The sequence below is a fragment of the Patiria miniata genome, unplaced genomic scaffold (genome assembly GCF_015706575.1).
Source record: "Patiria miniata isolate m_02_andy unplaced genomic scaffold, ASM1570657v1 HiC_scaffold_17, whole genome shotgun sequence".
Lineage (NCBI taxonomy): Eukaryota > Metazoa > Echinodermata > Asteroidea > Valvatida > Asterinidae > Patiria > Patiria miniata.
This window is the reverse complement of record NW_024037055.1, coordinates 11,439,638-11,454,503: the sequence shown is the minus strand read 5'-3', so window position 1 is coordinate 11,454,503 and position 14,866 is coordinate 11,439,638. Positions and strand designations below refer to the sequence as shown.

The 14,866-nt window shown below is 44.7% G+C and overlaps 1 protein-coding gene across 2 annotated transcripts in view; it reads left to right on the top strand.

The window, feature by feature from the left end:
- The window catches only part of LOC119723825 (phospholipid scramblase 1-like), an 83,171-nt gene that overhangs the window by 50,437 nt on the left and 17,868 nt on the right, over positions 1-14,866 (top strand). The gene's annotated exons all lie outside the window — the stretch shown is intronic.

Genomic DNA, 14,866 nt, shown 5'->3' with positions numbered 1-14,866 from the left:
GTCGAATCTACTCGACATTCATTTTGCAGAGATTCTGGTACACGTAAATCTAAGCCTTCGCAGCCCACCTTTCCTATTGATAGATTGTGTGCTGACACTATGAATGAGTCCCTTAGTCAGGTGCATAACAAGCAATCTCTCTCTCGTGGACCGAGCAGGTTTGCAGGCAACTCAACAACTGACCATCTTGGAGCAGTTCTAGACATTACAACAGGCAGAGCGATGCCATCGGGGGAAAGATGTCAGACACTCTGGGATTACATCGGAATTTTCAGGTCATCTCCAATCCTCCCAGCCAAAGCTTGGCTCCGCCTTCTGGGCCTCATGGCAAGTCTTGTTGACTTGGTTCCCTGGTGCAGGATGCACATGCGTCCCTTACAGCTTCATCTCCTGTACCACTTTCACCCTCGCAAGGATCCTCTATCGAAGATGGTTCCAGTAACTCAGTTAATTATCGACAAGCTCCGGTGGTGGCTAGCTCCGGACAATCTCCTATGTGGAGTCGTGTTCCGTCGCCCCTCTCCAGCAGCTATCTTCACAACAGATGCTTCAACTCTGTGTTGGGGAGCTCACCTGGACTATCTATCACAGGCCGGCAAATGGTCGATGGAAGAGAGTCTACTTCACATCAATCACCTAGAACTCCTGGCAGTGTACAATGCTTTACGTTCCCTAGAGTACGAAGTCCTCAACAAATTAGTTCTAGTCAAGTCAGACAATTCCACGGTAGTGTCTTACATCAACCGTCAGGGGGGAACTCACTTTCCGTCTCTCTGCCTAGCCACTTGGGAGCTACTCAGCTGGTGCATTCCTCATCAAATATCTCTTCAAGCCACCCATCTGGCCGGGAAGAAGAATATCCTCGCCGACGCCCTTTCCAGGGGTCGCGTCTCTCCGACAGAATGGTCTCTCCACCCTCCTGTAGTCAAACACATCTTCAACGTACTCGGAACTCCACATGTGGACCTATTCGCATCTCACCTGAACAACCAGCTTCCAACCTTTTGCACCAGTCACACTCATCCTCTGGCGTGGAAGGTAGATGCCCTCAGCTTCGACTGGTCAGGAATGCATGCTTATGCCTTCCCCCCGATCTCTCTCATTCAATGGGTCCTGACAAAGATAGAGACAGAGCTATCGAGAGTAGTCCTCATAGCTCCATTTTGTCCAAGACAGCCATGGTTTCCTCACCTTCTGGATCTCCTGGTTCACTCGCCCCTCATACTTCCCAACCGGCCAGACCTCCTGTCACAACCCGGGTCTCACATTCTGCATCCGGATCCATCCACTCTCCATCTTTGTGCCTGGATGCTCTCAAAGTCTCCTTCCGATCAGCTGGACTTTCGGAGGAAGCTACATCCTTGGCAACCAAGAGCAGACGGAGATCCACCAGAAGAACTTGTGATAGTGGACTTCTCCACTTCACCAAATGGTTTGAGGAGAGAGCTGTCAATCCCCGTTCTGCATCTGTAACCTCGATTGGGGATTTCTTTCTTCACCTTTTTAATTCAGGCCTTCAAAATTCAACAATTAAGGGCTACAGGTCAGCTATTGGTGTCCTTCATCAGGGTTTCCATGATGGCGCAACAACTTCATCCAATACATCAATTTCTCACATGATATGTGGTATGTTTAATGATCGGCCTCCTACCAGGAAGCTGATACCATCATGGGATCTGGGCACCGTCCTGTTATCTCTCTCCAAACCTCCGTTTGAACCAGCAGGTAGTTCGTCCCTTCATCATCTTACAGTTAAAACCACATTTTTACTGGCTGCAGCTACATCTCGCCGCAGAAGCGAACTCCATGCTCTGTCAGTGGAACCAGGCCATATTCGATGGGAACCTGGCGGTGTACGACTAATTCCAAGGGTAGGTTTTCTCACCAAGAATCAATCAATGGGTTTCTCACCACCCGACATATTTGTACCAAGTTTGACACCGTTCTCTTCAGTAGCAGAGAATAAATGGTGGTGCCCCGTGCGAGTGCTCAAGTACTACATTGCTCGCACCAAGCCCCTCAGAGGAGACATCAAGCAACTGTTTATTACGACCATCCAGCCTCATCACAAAGCCTCTGTGACCATGATCACTCGATGGATTTCGGTGGCCATACAATGCCATCCCGAACATTGAGGATCGAAATCAGGAGCCCACGAGACACGCAGCATGTCGACTTCATGAGCCCATCTGCTTGGAGTGCCTCTTTCAGAGATTATGAAAGTGGCCTGCTGGAAAAATCCTTCGACTTTCACATCATGCTACCTGAAGGATGTCGTGCAATCGGAGGGACACATGGGCAAGAAAGTCCTCCAAGAAACAGCACGATCAGCAGCCCGCTCAGCCTGCACTGCTCCTTTGAAATAGATAGCCAGCTCCCGGGTATGTCTAGACAACCTTTGCATGTTATTTAGAATTGCATGTAGGCCTAGTTTAGACTTTCAAGTACCACTGCATGTCCCCCCCCCCCCCCCCCCCCCCCTTGAGACTTTCGGTGCTACTCTGCAAATGTAGGTAAACAGAGGTGAGGTATTTTCTGTAATGGAATTCCTAAAATCCAAAGGGATTTCCATTCTAGTAAGAAAATACTCACCTCTGTTTACCATCACTCCCTTTAAAAGAAAAAAACTAGGACGAGCTATTTACGTTACAGGGTCCTTTGTGGGCCTGGGGCATGCAGTGGTCAATGAGGGTGTGGCTTGGGCGCTATTCTTCTCAGCGAATGTTTGTGCGCATGTGCGCTGATATGCAAATGTAGGTAAACAGAGGTGAGTATTTTCTTTAGAATGGAAAATCCCTTTGGATTTTAGGAATTCAGTTGCTTTATCATGTTTATGTGCCGTTTATTAACTCCATTTTCCAAGATTAATTAATTGTTGAACCAACTGACAACTGTATTGAAAAATGAAAGCGTAGCAGAATTCAAACCTTTTATTAAACTCCATTTAGATATTTTTTTTAATATAAATTTTACCGGTACTTTGTCTTACAGTTACAAAAACGAAAGAAGTTAAGCCACTTGAGCATATTATGCAAAAACTAATAATAATTGCAGCCCCTTGAATAAATCCTTATATTCAAAACAAAACAAAAACAATGTTTACCGTCGTTTATCTATGGATTTTAATCCATTTGCTCTCCTGTTTAATCATACGCGTGTCGTGAAAAAAATTTCTACTGCAGTGTTCCCACTACGGTGCCCAGATTTCAAATTCAGATATCATTTACCATCAAACAGTCAGTGATATACATGTACATGTAATATCGATACATCATCATGCCGTCCAACAAGAGAGTTAAAAAAAAAGCACGAAGAAGAAATGGCTGAAGCGGCAGCTAAGTGCCAGCGTTTGGACACTAGTTTTGAAAGTTAAAGTTTAAACACCATTATAAGTCGTCAACAAATAAAAATGTACAACAACGCGACTTTCAAGTTCGGGAAGCAAATCCACGTACGGACGCCACCGCAGCCCTGCTGTACAAAGACAGAAAAGTCTTGTATTTTTCCCCTCCTAAATCAGTGTTTCTTCATCAGATTTACAACTTTTGGTATCTTTCACGTCATATTAACCCTAAAGGGGCCGGGGGGGGGGGCAGAATCCGCCCCCCCCTCAACATTTTCTGTGATAGCCTCTAAAAAAAATTTTTTCGCGACCCGAGCTGTTATGACTTTTTAGCCTCGAGCTTTGCGCATCTTTTGATACCAAAAACATAAAAATCGGACCACGCGTTGCCGCGAAGCAAAAAATTTTCCATCAATTTTCCAACTTAATTTTCGCATATACGTCTTGTACACAGAGCAGAATTGCCATTCGTACATACAGTGACATATGAATAATTAATTAGCCATAATTCCAAAACCCTTTGACCTATAGTCATGAAATTTCTTGGGCATGTTTAGGAAGAGTTGCTCTATGCATGTGCCAAGTTTCAAACTTTTTCGTCACTCGATGGCCGAGATCTTAAAAAAGGTGTGAAAATATTTCCCACTGTGAAAAAGGTGTGAAAAAAATTTCCCACTTGTGTGTGTGAAAATTTTTCCCACTTGTGTGAAAAAGGTGCGCAAATTTTTCCCACTTTGGTGAAAAAAGTGTGAAAAATTTTCACACTAAAGCCCTGTCCGCACTGGACTTTTTTTGGTCAAACTAACCGAGACTATGGGTACTTTTCCCATTTTAAGTCCAGTGCGGACAGCCTAGGACGTTTTCCTCTCGGTTACTTTTCCTGAGTCCAGCGGTTACTTTTACTGGCCAACTGCTGCCCAGGAAAACTTCCCACGCGCCCAGGAAAACTGACCAGGTCACTTTTCCCGAGACGATAAGTCCAGTGCGGACAGTGCGAGTCGGTAAAAGCGGCTCAGGAAAGCGTACATCCGGCCCGAGCGCCCTGTTATGCATACAGAGACCGCACGAACCTGCACGTGCAGTGGCCGAAAATTTTGTAGAAACACGCTGCGGTGTATCATCAAGTCCGAGCGGTAAAATCTCGTTAAAATATATATTTCAACGGACAAATACATACACAGAGAAGAGAGATCCCGTTCTGAGAATTAATTTGCGGAAATTCTCTTTCTCCACGGACCCCACCGATGTATGTTATTTTCTACGATCCAAATTCGTTCTGATACGCTACTGTAGTCATGCACGGAACATCATGGTCCGGTACCGTACGTAGGCCGTAGTCACTGGTTCCTGGCCCATATCATAGCTTCGATTCTGTAAGCATGCGATGGGAACCCACGAATACTGATGGCACTGCTGCCGCACGGAACATTGTACAGCGGCATGGCTTCAACGACGTGCATCACAAATGCGTCAGAATTATAGGCCTTTATGTCAAGATTTAGCGTGTCAAGATGAAATAATATCGTGTAAACGATTATGTTGTGCATGCAAATGGCATGTGTAATATTACTCATGCATATCGGCGGCTGAAAATGTGATCGGCAATTTGTTTTCTGTGTACGGTGAGTCATTATACTGACCATGTGACAACTCAGTTACTTCTCCCACGCAGTCTGGGTAAATTTTCCCGTGTCGAAAGTCCAAGTGCGGACTGTGGTCACATTTGACCATTTCTCATTTTGCCATCGTCTCAGTAAAACCTTCCAAAAAAAAGTCCAGTGCGGACACGGCTTAAGGGGAAAACTTTTCACATTTTGTGTAATGAATATTCAGTTCTTGAGAGGGGAAAAAGTGTGAAAATTTTTCCCCCTTTCAGGGTTAACTTTCAATTGCACTGTACTGTATATTCACAAAATTGTGTGACGCGATTTTTTAAAACACATATAAGGGAACGTCCAATCGTCATAAAACTTGGTGGGTGGGTAGATAATAGTACTAGTACACAAAATCTGAAATGACGTCACGATGACGTCATCGGTAGATTTTTAACGATTTTTTTAATATTAACAATTTTATTCTGCTTACAAAATTTAACACTTTTATTCATTTGACTGGCTTCAAACATGCTAAATTCAAAATTCTTTTTGTATTAGGTTTGTTATGTAATAGGTATCTAGATGCACAATTTTTTTGAAAAATGTGTCACATCACAATGACGTCATCAAAAATGTGATTTCTAAAAACACTTATTAAGGTAAGTCCATTTGTCTTGAAACTTGGTGGGTAGGTAGATAGTGTTAATAGTATGCAAAATCTGAAGTGACGTCATGATGATGTCATCACCTATTTTTTATTAATTTATCAAATTTTTTTTTCATTTTCTTATACAAAATTTGACAAAGTATTTTTTAAAAGTATTTCTTTACGCGTATTATTTTAAAAATGCGGAAAAGCCTGTGTCCTGTTCATCGAACAGGCATAGCTCTAGTTTCTTCTCTTTTTTTTCCACGTTTGTCCCATAGGCTTGGTACACATTTTATTCTGCATGCCACTTTGGGAATTATTTTAAATCCGATCAACTTTAAACTTTGCATAGTCATTAACCATCATCTGAGGATGTATGCCAAAACTTTTTGTCATCATGACGTCATCAGGGGTCACGTGAAATCGATTTGAATGTTCATTTTTTACAGTCTTATAACTATTGAACTATAGTTATTTCCGGTTTTACCGGAAGTGGTAATTTTAGACCCTAATTATCATATCTCATGAATTATAGTATACATCTGATGGGATTGAAACCTTATATTATAATGAAGCAGCATTTGAAGAAAAATATGTTGCATTATTATTACCGTGCAGTTTATTGTTCTCAGGTTATGACGTCATGAAAATTTAATGAGGCAATCTTTATGGCAATCTATAGCACTGTTTGACCGATTCATATCGAACCCGATAAATATATAGACTGGGAAATGTTATAGATATAAATCAGTATGTCAAGGTCATGCAACCCCTACTTCCGGTGTTATAGGAAGTGTTAATTTGAGACTCTTATTATCATATATCATGAATGATGAATCTGATCGGGTTGATAACTAATAATTAGTAAGAAGAAACATTCAAAGATTAATATGTTGCATTGTCTTTACTCTGCAATTTATTATTCTCTTGTTATGATGTCATGAATATTTCATGAGGCAACATTGTGACCGCCATATCTCCACAATACCACAAGTTATGATTACAGTTCTTTGCATTCGCTGGCCGTGGGCCACGGTCGGGTGGACCAGAGACAACAGGACCTACCGCACACAGTTAACCATGCGCCAGGATCCCCGCCTGTGTTTAGTTATCACCCATCTACAATGTACATGTATGTCTATTATCTCCGAGGGTGTTGCCCAGCCACCACCGCGTGGTTCTGTACAACTAGCCTCTCCAGATGGCTCTTATTCACCGGGGTCAACTTGGCCTTCGCAACTTTTCATCCAATGATGACGAAGAACCAGACCAATTACAACGGCTGTCCATCGCAGAAACGGATCTCCGTTTGCTGCAGAGGGACATTACACGGGTACTTAAATTACCCTCCGCCAATGAGCCCCTCCGCCCGATCACAATTTTTTTCAAATCAAGCACAGGACGGGCTCCACATCTAACAATTACAAGGTATTCCCCAAAACTCTGTTGGATCAAGTGTGTGTGCAACACATCAACAACAGACAAAAAGGTAACCATTTCTCAGGCGGGAACGGCTTCATTATTTTTCTAATCCGGGCGAGTTTATTGCTCCGATCCCACCGCGGCATACGCTACCGGGATGAGGACTCGGTTTTTCGGCCCACTCAATGCAAGCCTTGCAATTGTTCTCGGCTTCATTGTCGGTCATATACATTTATACATGTACCGTAATTTTCGGAATATAAGCCGCGCGGCGTATAGGCCGCAGCACGCAAAAATCTGCAAATTAAGATTTGAAGTCGGCGTATAAGCCGCACCGGCGTATAAGCCGCACCGACAGCTGCGGTTTCAATTTTGTAAGGCCTCCAAATTCTAGTCAAAATGCTTTGAACCAGTCCCATTTACACTACAGAAGCTATTAAAAGGGCCACAAAAGTTATATATATCATTTACAATCGATACTTTTACAAACAAATATGGGAATTGATGAGAAATAAACACCGGGAACTGCTGCCGGCTGCCCCATCATAGCCCGGCAGCCTGCGCCACGCACGCCGCGGTGAATGACAACATTTTCCCACAGCATGTGAGAGAGTATGAAACCCACCGTGTGTTGTCTGACTGGAGCGCTACAAATCTTGCTTTGTGGCAACAGATGCTAATTTGTTTTGTCCTAAGAATAAACAGGTCTGTTTTTACCTAAAAACTTATCAAATTGTTGCGATTGCTAATGAGTAGTTGCGATAAAAATTCAAGTTTTGATCGTAACTTTCTTCGGAAATAGTCAAAACGAAGCGGACATTTTAATAGACGAATCCATTAATTTTGTAAGGGGTGATTTAGTCCCGTTTGTTGAATACATTTTAAGAAAACAAAATATATTGTGACGTTGAACAACTGATTATGTAATAAAAAATGTTTCGAACGCCATAAACATTTTAGTCGTCTTTTTTCTTTTTTTTTAAACAGCGGAAATATTGGTAATTATTGTTCCCAAGAAAGAACACCCCTTTATTACCACAAATGGTGTGGTCCGCTGGGGGGAAAGCATGCTGCATATCGCTGCTGCACTGTACCAGTATCACGTACGGCTGGTTGCAAGTGTCGAAGACAACTTTCATCACCGTACTTTTTACCGCTCGGTACCTTTACGTGAGACGTGGTTTCGGTTTGTTAATGACTTTCTTAATTTATAATTCATTTCAGCAACACACCTCTTCTTGTACCAGTACATTAAATACACATGTGAATCTTATTTTTATTCTTCAAGGCTCGGCGTATAAGCCGCCCTGTGTATAAGCCGCAGTAAACATTTTCATGGGCAAATTCAACGTATAAGCCGCGGCTTATATTCCGAAAATTACGGTACATGTATTGCCTGGCGGGCACGTTGATGAAACGGCCCATCTGAATCAGTTGCGAGCCGTGCTCTATAGCCCTATACATTAGTCACGGTTGGGTGACTCAAGGACAAAGGGACACGCTGCACAGTGCTTAGCCGTGCGACAGTGTTTCTTGCTGTACTGAGATCACTACATTTTTCATGTATATGTACAAGTGTACAGTACTTGTGTATGTACACTGCCCATTGTCTCCAAGGGAGTTGTTCAACAACTGACTGTGGCCGTGTGCAACTCGTCCCTCCAGATATGTTGGACGGTTCTCGTTTACAGGGTCTATTCGACCCTTGCATTAGGATGGTTCATCAGATGGCAGCTGCTCTTCACAATGAACCCCAGCCTGAGCATAACCTCAGCGACTGGGTGTTGTGATACTTCCATGGTTCAGGCATGTTGTGGACCACATTCGAAGGATTGTGCCTGTATCCAAACTGCCTGCTGCTCTTCAAGCAATAATGTGGTCATTACCGGTTTCCGTTAGCGAAATTCGGTAATTTTTTTGTCACACCTTCCCTCTTCAATGTAGCTAAGCACAAGCTGCCAGCGGTAAGGGACCCCATCATTCAAGCAGCCTTTCGTAGATAATACTCGCGAAAAGCTTGAATACAATTTGCAGCAGAATTAAATGTACACACCGAAACAGCTCCTCTTTTTTTAATTTATTTTTTGCTTTTCCGCTTGAAAGCAGAAAAGCATTGTTTCTGGCAGGGTAAGCCTTAAGGATTTTTTTTTGTACAGCAAAACTGCTATGCAAATTTTGATTTGTATAGCAGTTTACCAATTTTGCATAGCAATTTTGTTATACTCAAATTTAGCCTCGGCTTTGCAATTACTATTTACCTGTCAGTGTCAGACTGTACAAATTACAAAGCAATAAAGAAGTAACTTACGTTAAGCTGTGAACTTAATGACTCATCAGTTGTCTGTTTATTTCAGGAGCTGCATGCTTGCTGGAATAACTTTCGAGTGAAAAAGCAGTTTATTAACCCGGGCCATTCCTGGCCCAGGTCTAGATCCGCCTGCCAATTATTGGCAGTATTTGCCTTGATACCGGTAGTTTTCGTAGTAGCCATGTTTTCATCAATATGCTACACAGCACACAAACGACAACACAGCTGGGATTTTGACGTTTTAGTTCCCATGAATCCCACGTGCGTATCAAGTGATTTACTTGAAGGGGTAAACCCGGTTTCCGTGTCGGCAATAAGATAAACCGACAAATATCTAAAGAATAGTGATGAGAAAAGGGCTCGATTTACCCGGGTGCACGCATGCACCAGTGCATGTAGATTTTAGCTTGTGCACGTAGCTTTTTTTACTGAGCATGCACGTCGTGCATGTAACTTTTTTAGCCACCAAAATGCTCATTTCATGCATATATTTACCAGTGAGTGAGAATAAGAATAAAGTTTGTTGAATACTTGACCAGATAGTGTACAAACGTGTTATTTCTTTTATAAATCCATACATTATTCCTCGCACAGTTGCAGCAGATTCAAAGTACGAGGTAAAATCTCGACGTACGTCCTGCAACCTCCTCCGATCATGCACGTGATTTACCACGTGATACATGCTGCGGATAATTTGGTATCGCACTGACAACTCCGGGCATTCCTTATGTCCGGATCATAAGTGCGATTATTAGCTGCGTTTATCACGTGGTCTAGTTATTGGTCAATCAGACGCCGCCTGTTTACAAACTAAACACGTACAGATTTTATTCAGCTGAACAAAATTGACGTTCTTTTTCAGTATTTAAGCTTAACTAAATCAAAACATGATGGATGTTTACCATGTCCGATAGTTGTGGAATTCAGTGGACCGAAATTTGGTGGCAAGTACACTTTGTGTCAACTTTTCATGATCAAAATGTTGTATAGCAGTTTTGCGTCGCAGTCGGCCTCGAATGTGTCGCAAATTGTGATGCGATACCGCTTATTGCGGACCCTGGTTTCTGGTCCGATTTTTTTTGCTTTTCCGCTATTTTCTGTGCATAAAATTCAAAGGCGAGAATCAGCTCCACAGGAAATCAATCGCCGCGGCGCGGCCCGGGACGTTCACTCGGGCCGGCTACATGTAGTCAAAACAATATTTCACGAGTCGGGGACAAACAGCTCAACAGAGCCCTTTTTGAGTTTGCGGTCGGCCACGAGGCGTGCATATAGAGCATTGAACCCAATACTGGCCCTGTACGATGGATAATAAACGTGTCCAGACCGCTCGGGGTTACTTGGACAAGCGGTGAAGTGTTTTAGTTTTCATGAAATACGGACTCAAAGGAGGGAATGCACATGTCATGCAGAGATAATCAGGGAAGGACCGATCACGTGAGAGGGTTTAACCAATAAAATGAACAAGGAGTCCGATTTTCACAGGAGTCCCATTTTTATGAGAGCTGCGGGAATCGGCTGTGCGGACTCGTACCCAGGTACCGCGTGCATGCATAAGCCTATGTACAAAGTAGTCAGCTCAAATTGAGTCACGTCACGTATACCGTTGCATGAAAATTGATTAATCCTTCGCTTTGGTTGATCGGTGCCTTTTGCACATGGTTAAAAATGAAATGTCGCTGCAGTTACGCACTAAACACGTGGCCTGCAAGATAATAATACTCATGTTCATTGTTCATGCACCTTAAGCCCGTGAGATCCGGAGTCAGGACCGTCCGATCCATGACTCGTTCAGTTCAGAGCTGGGTACTTTTTACCCGGGTCCATCAGAGCCGATTCCAGCACTCGACCGGTTCCACACTACAGTACATGTAGTTGTGCAATGAAAGCAGGGTACCAGTGTACATGCACATGACTGTGAAGTGAATTATTCTATTCTCGGCGGCATGGCAGTCATTGTGGTAAATGAAATCATAGGCAAGGAACAGAGAATAAAGTAATAAACTCTAAGCTTGCTTTCAAAAATAGTTCATCACAGGAAAAATTCATGATTTGAAACCAAATACGTTGTGGAATATTCATGTACTCCCCATCAAAATCCACGAACACGGACTTCACAAGGTGAAACCGTTATTCTTTTAATACATGTAATTTAAAGGCTTATGTTTTTCATTGAATTTTCGGGAGCCGGTTCCGACTCAGAACTGGTTCTTTTTTGAGAACCGAAACCACTGATCTCTATATAAAGACTGGATAGCTAATACAGAGCCGCACAATGAATGAATTTGATGCCATATTGGTGAGACCGGCTGGTGATCTACAAAGGACAAGTTGCCGTCTTTATAGACAGCATGATTTCTTTTGTAACATCGCGGTTCACTTGACTTATATTTTGACCACCATCACTGACCAAGGTTAACTACAATTTTTCTAACGTCGTGGTTACTAAAATGCCGCAAATATAACTTTTTCGGCGTTTTGAAATAATAATCACTACGGAAATGTGTCCCTTTTAGGACATCATAGTATGTGTACGTGACGAAAATGCGCGTCAACTGTTGATACAACGCGCGCGTATTTACGCGTAGAACGTTCGTATTATACGCGGCCATCTTCGTGAGACCGGGGGCGAATTGGTCAATATGCAAAGTCTACTGTGTGAATGTTGTATGCATATCCGCTATCCAGTCTTTATATAGAGATCAGTGACCGGAACCGGCCCCAGAAAGATTGGAACCGCCCAAACCTAATTAAAATACAATTAAAAATATTAAGAGTACAATGTAAGAATGTTAAAAATTCATCTAAAGAAAAACTTAAATAAAATAGGAGTTACACAGATGATAAACAAACATTTACAATACAATACAAAACATCACTGCAAGATGACATCCCCCACCCCTGTTTTTTTTTTTTTCCCCGCTTATTTTCTTTTTTTTTAACTGAGCTGTTTGAGTTGATTGACGAAGTGATTGAGACTTGCTGGATGGGGAGTGGAAGAGCCACATTGCCAACAGTGCTATTCCTAGTTCGATGACAGTGCTATTCCTAGTTCGATGACAGTGTAGCTCACTGACTGGAACAACATCGCTAAGATAACTAGGAGCATTGCCGGATAAACACTTAAAAACCATGGTATTAATATGAATTTCTCTTCTTTCATGTAGAGTTTTCCAACCTAGTTCATTACGTACAGCTGATGCTGATGTTCTAGCTGGGACCTTAAGAATAGTCCTTCCTGCTCTATTTAAAAGTACATCAAGCCGTTACATTAAAGTTTTGGAAGCACTACTCCATATAAGATCACAGTAATCAAACTGAGGGAAAATAAGGCTGTCTACTTCACTCTACTTATCTGTAGAGCAATACTACTTATGCATATTCCCCCTACCGGCAGGTATTTTCCGCTAAGAGTTATATACAATAGCGCCCTCTGGCGCCCTACCCATAATACCCCGCGGCATGCGTGCCTCGTGAGCGTCCTCTTTTCTCTTAGCGGCAGGTCGGGTAGGACGTGCGTGAAATAGCTCGCTGTTTGCCTCGTCTTTTACTACCCTTTTTTGCGTTTAAGAGAAGTATTTAATAAAAGAGTTAGTAATCATTAGTTTGTAGAGTTTCATCATCTTCTTGGTTTCATTTATTTCATAAATATGAAGCGTTTGGGGAGGGCTGATCTGTCACTAACCGGAGGGAATAGTTCTCCCACGGGACGGACCGAGTTCTCGGGGGACACTGCCGTTAACGCTCCGACGTTACCGCGGCAGCAGTCTCTCGTCCGGCACCCTCAGCCACAGTCGGCTGGGGGAGTTGGCAGTTCCGCCGATCAGTTAAGGGGACCTCGGTCACCTTCTCCGGTCAACTCGGGCGGAACACCCAAACTAAAGGCACACTCCGGCAAGGTTCCCCTAAAACATATCTCCTGTGCCGGAGCAAAGCCTAAGAAGGGCCGTCAGGGCAAGCGTGGCTCGGCAACGAGCGCCGCTTTGGCACCTAGCCCTCCCCCGATCACGGGGCAGCCCGAGGGGACTAGCCGTCACACTTCGGTGGGCTCTAGTCACCCGTGCCCTCCCGACACAGTGCCGAACACCACTGGTTGTCGGGATGGGCTATTGCACGGGCTACCGGTCCGTCCAGCGTTCGCTCAGCCCACGGGGCCTGAGGCGCTGTCGGCCGGGTGCATTATGAGCGATACGGAGCCGGTCGCCCCGGGGGATCCCGGGCCGACAGCCCCCGTGCTAGCTCGCTCAGAGGGACTACTCTCGTCATCGGATTTTTTTCCGTTGTTCGGGGGTCCCGGTGCCCCAGGTGTCTTCCGATTTCACACCTCGGGGCCGTTCTTCTAAAAAGAAGAATAAGAAGAAGAAGGCTGCACGTCGATCGCACCGTTCTTCTTCAGGTTCTGACGACTCCTCTGACCGGTCCCGCCGGGGCAAACGCTCCCAGGGGGAGGATGCGGTTTCTAGAGCAGATTTCCTGCAGGCTTTTCAGTCAATTTCCGATACGCTATCGGCTATATCGGCAGGCCGCCGGGCGGGCCCTATTGGGGGCCCCCCTGCAGCGGTGGACTACGGCCCACAGCCATCGGTCGTTGGGCCCGCATCACAGTCTTCAGTCACCGGTCACGCTTGGGTGGCCCGGGAACAGAGGGACATACCGCACACAATTTGTCGTGCTCCGGCGTCCCCGCCTGCGGTGAGGGCTTCACAGTCGTTGTGCGTTGGTCACGGTTGGGTGGCCCAAGCTCTCCAACGTTTTCAAGCAGCAGTGACAAACCAGGTAGTCAACATTCGATGCGACAATGCCACAGTAGTGGCCTACATCAATCGACAAGGAGGCACGCGATCCGTCCAACTATGCGCGCTCACGTGGAATCTCTTCCATTGGTGTATGAGCCACAGAGTATCACTCGTGGCAACTCATCTCCCAGGCGAGGAGAACGTCACAGCCGACGCTCTCTCCAGGGGGTGAGTCGTTCCAACGGAATGGACACTGCGTCCGCAGGTTGTCCAGTCACTCTTCTTATTGATCGATCGACCTCATGTCGACCTGTTTGCCTCTCGGAACAACCACCAGTTACCGGTATACTGCGCAAGACACAACGACCCTTGCGCTTGGCAGACAGATGCGCTGGCGATACGGTGGGACAGGCTTCTGGCATATGCTTTTCCCCCGTTCTCCCTCATACCTCGAGTACTGGCCAAAGTGGAACAGGAGGACTGCAAGATCCTCCTCATAGCTCCTTTTTGGCCACGCCAACCGTGGTTCCCGAGACTCACCAAGCTCTTGGTTCACCGCCCGGTGATTCTTCCGCAGAGGGCGGACATACTGTTCCAGCCCAGCTCGGGTTTTCTTCACCCGGCCCCGGAGGATCTCCACCTGACGTGCTGGGTATTATCACGCAATCCCTCCGCACGGCGGGCCTTTCTGAACGAGCTGCGGCCATTGCAGCCTGCAGCCGACGGGAATCTACCAGGAAAGTTTACAACAGTAGATTACACCATTTTTACAAATGGTGTAGAGCCAGGTCTCTGCGTCCCTCCGATACTTCT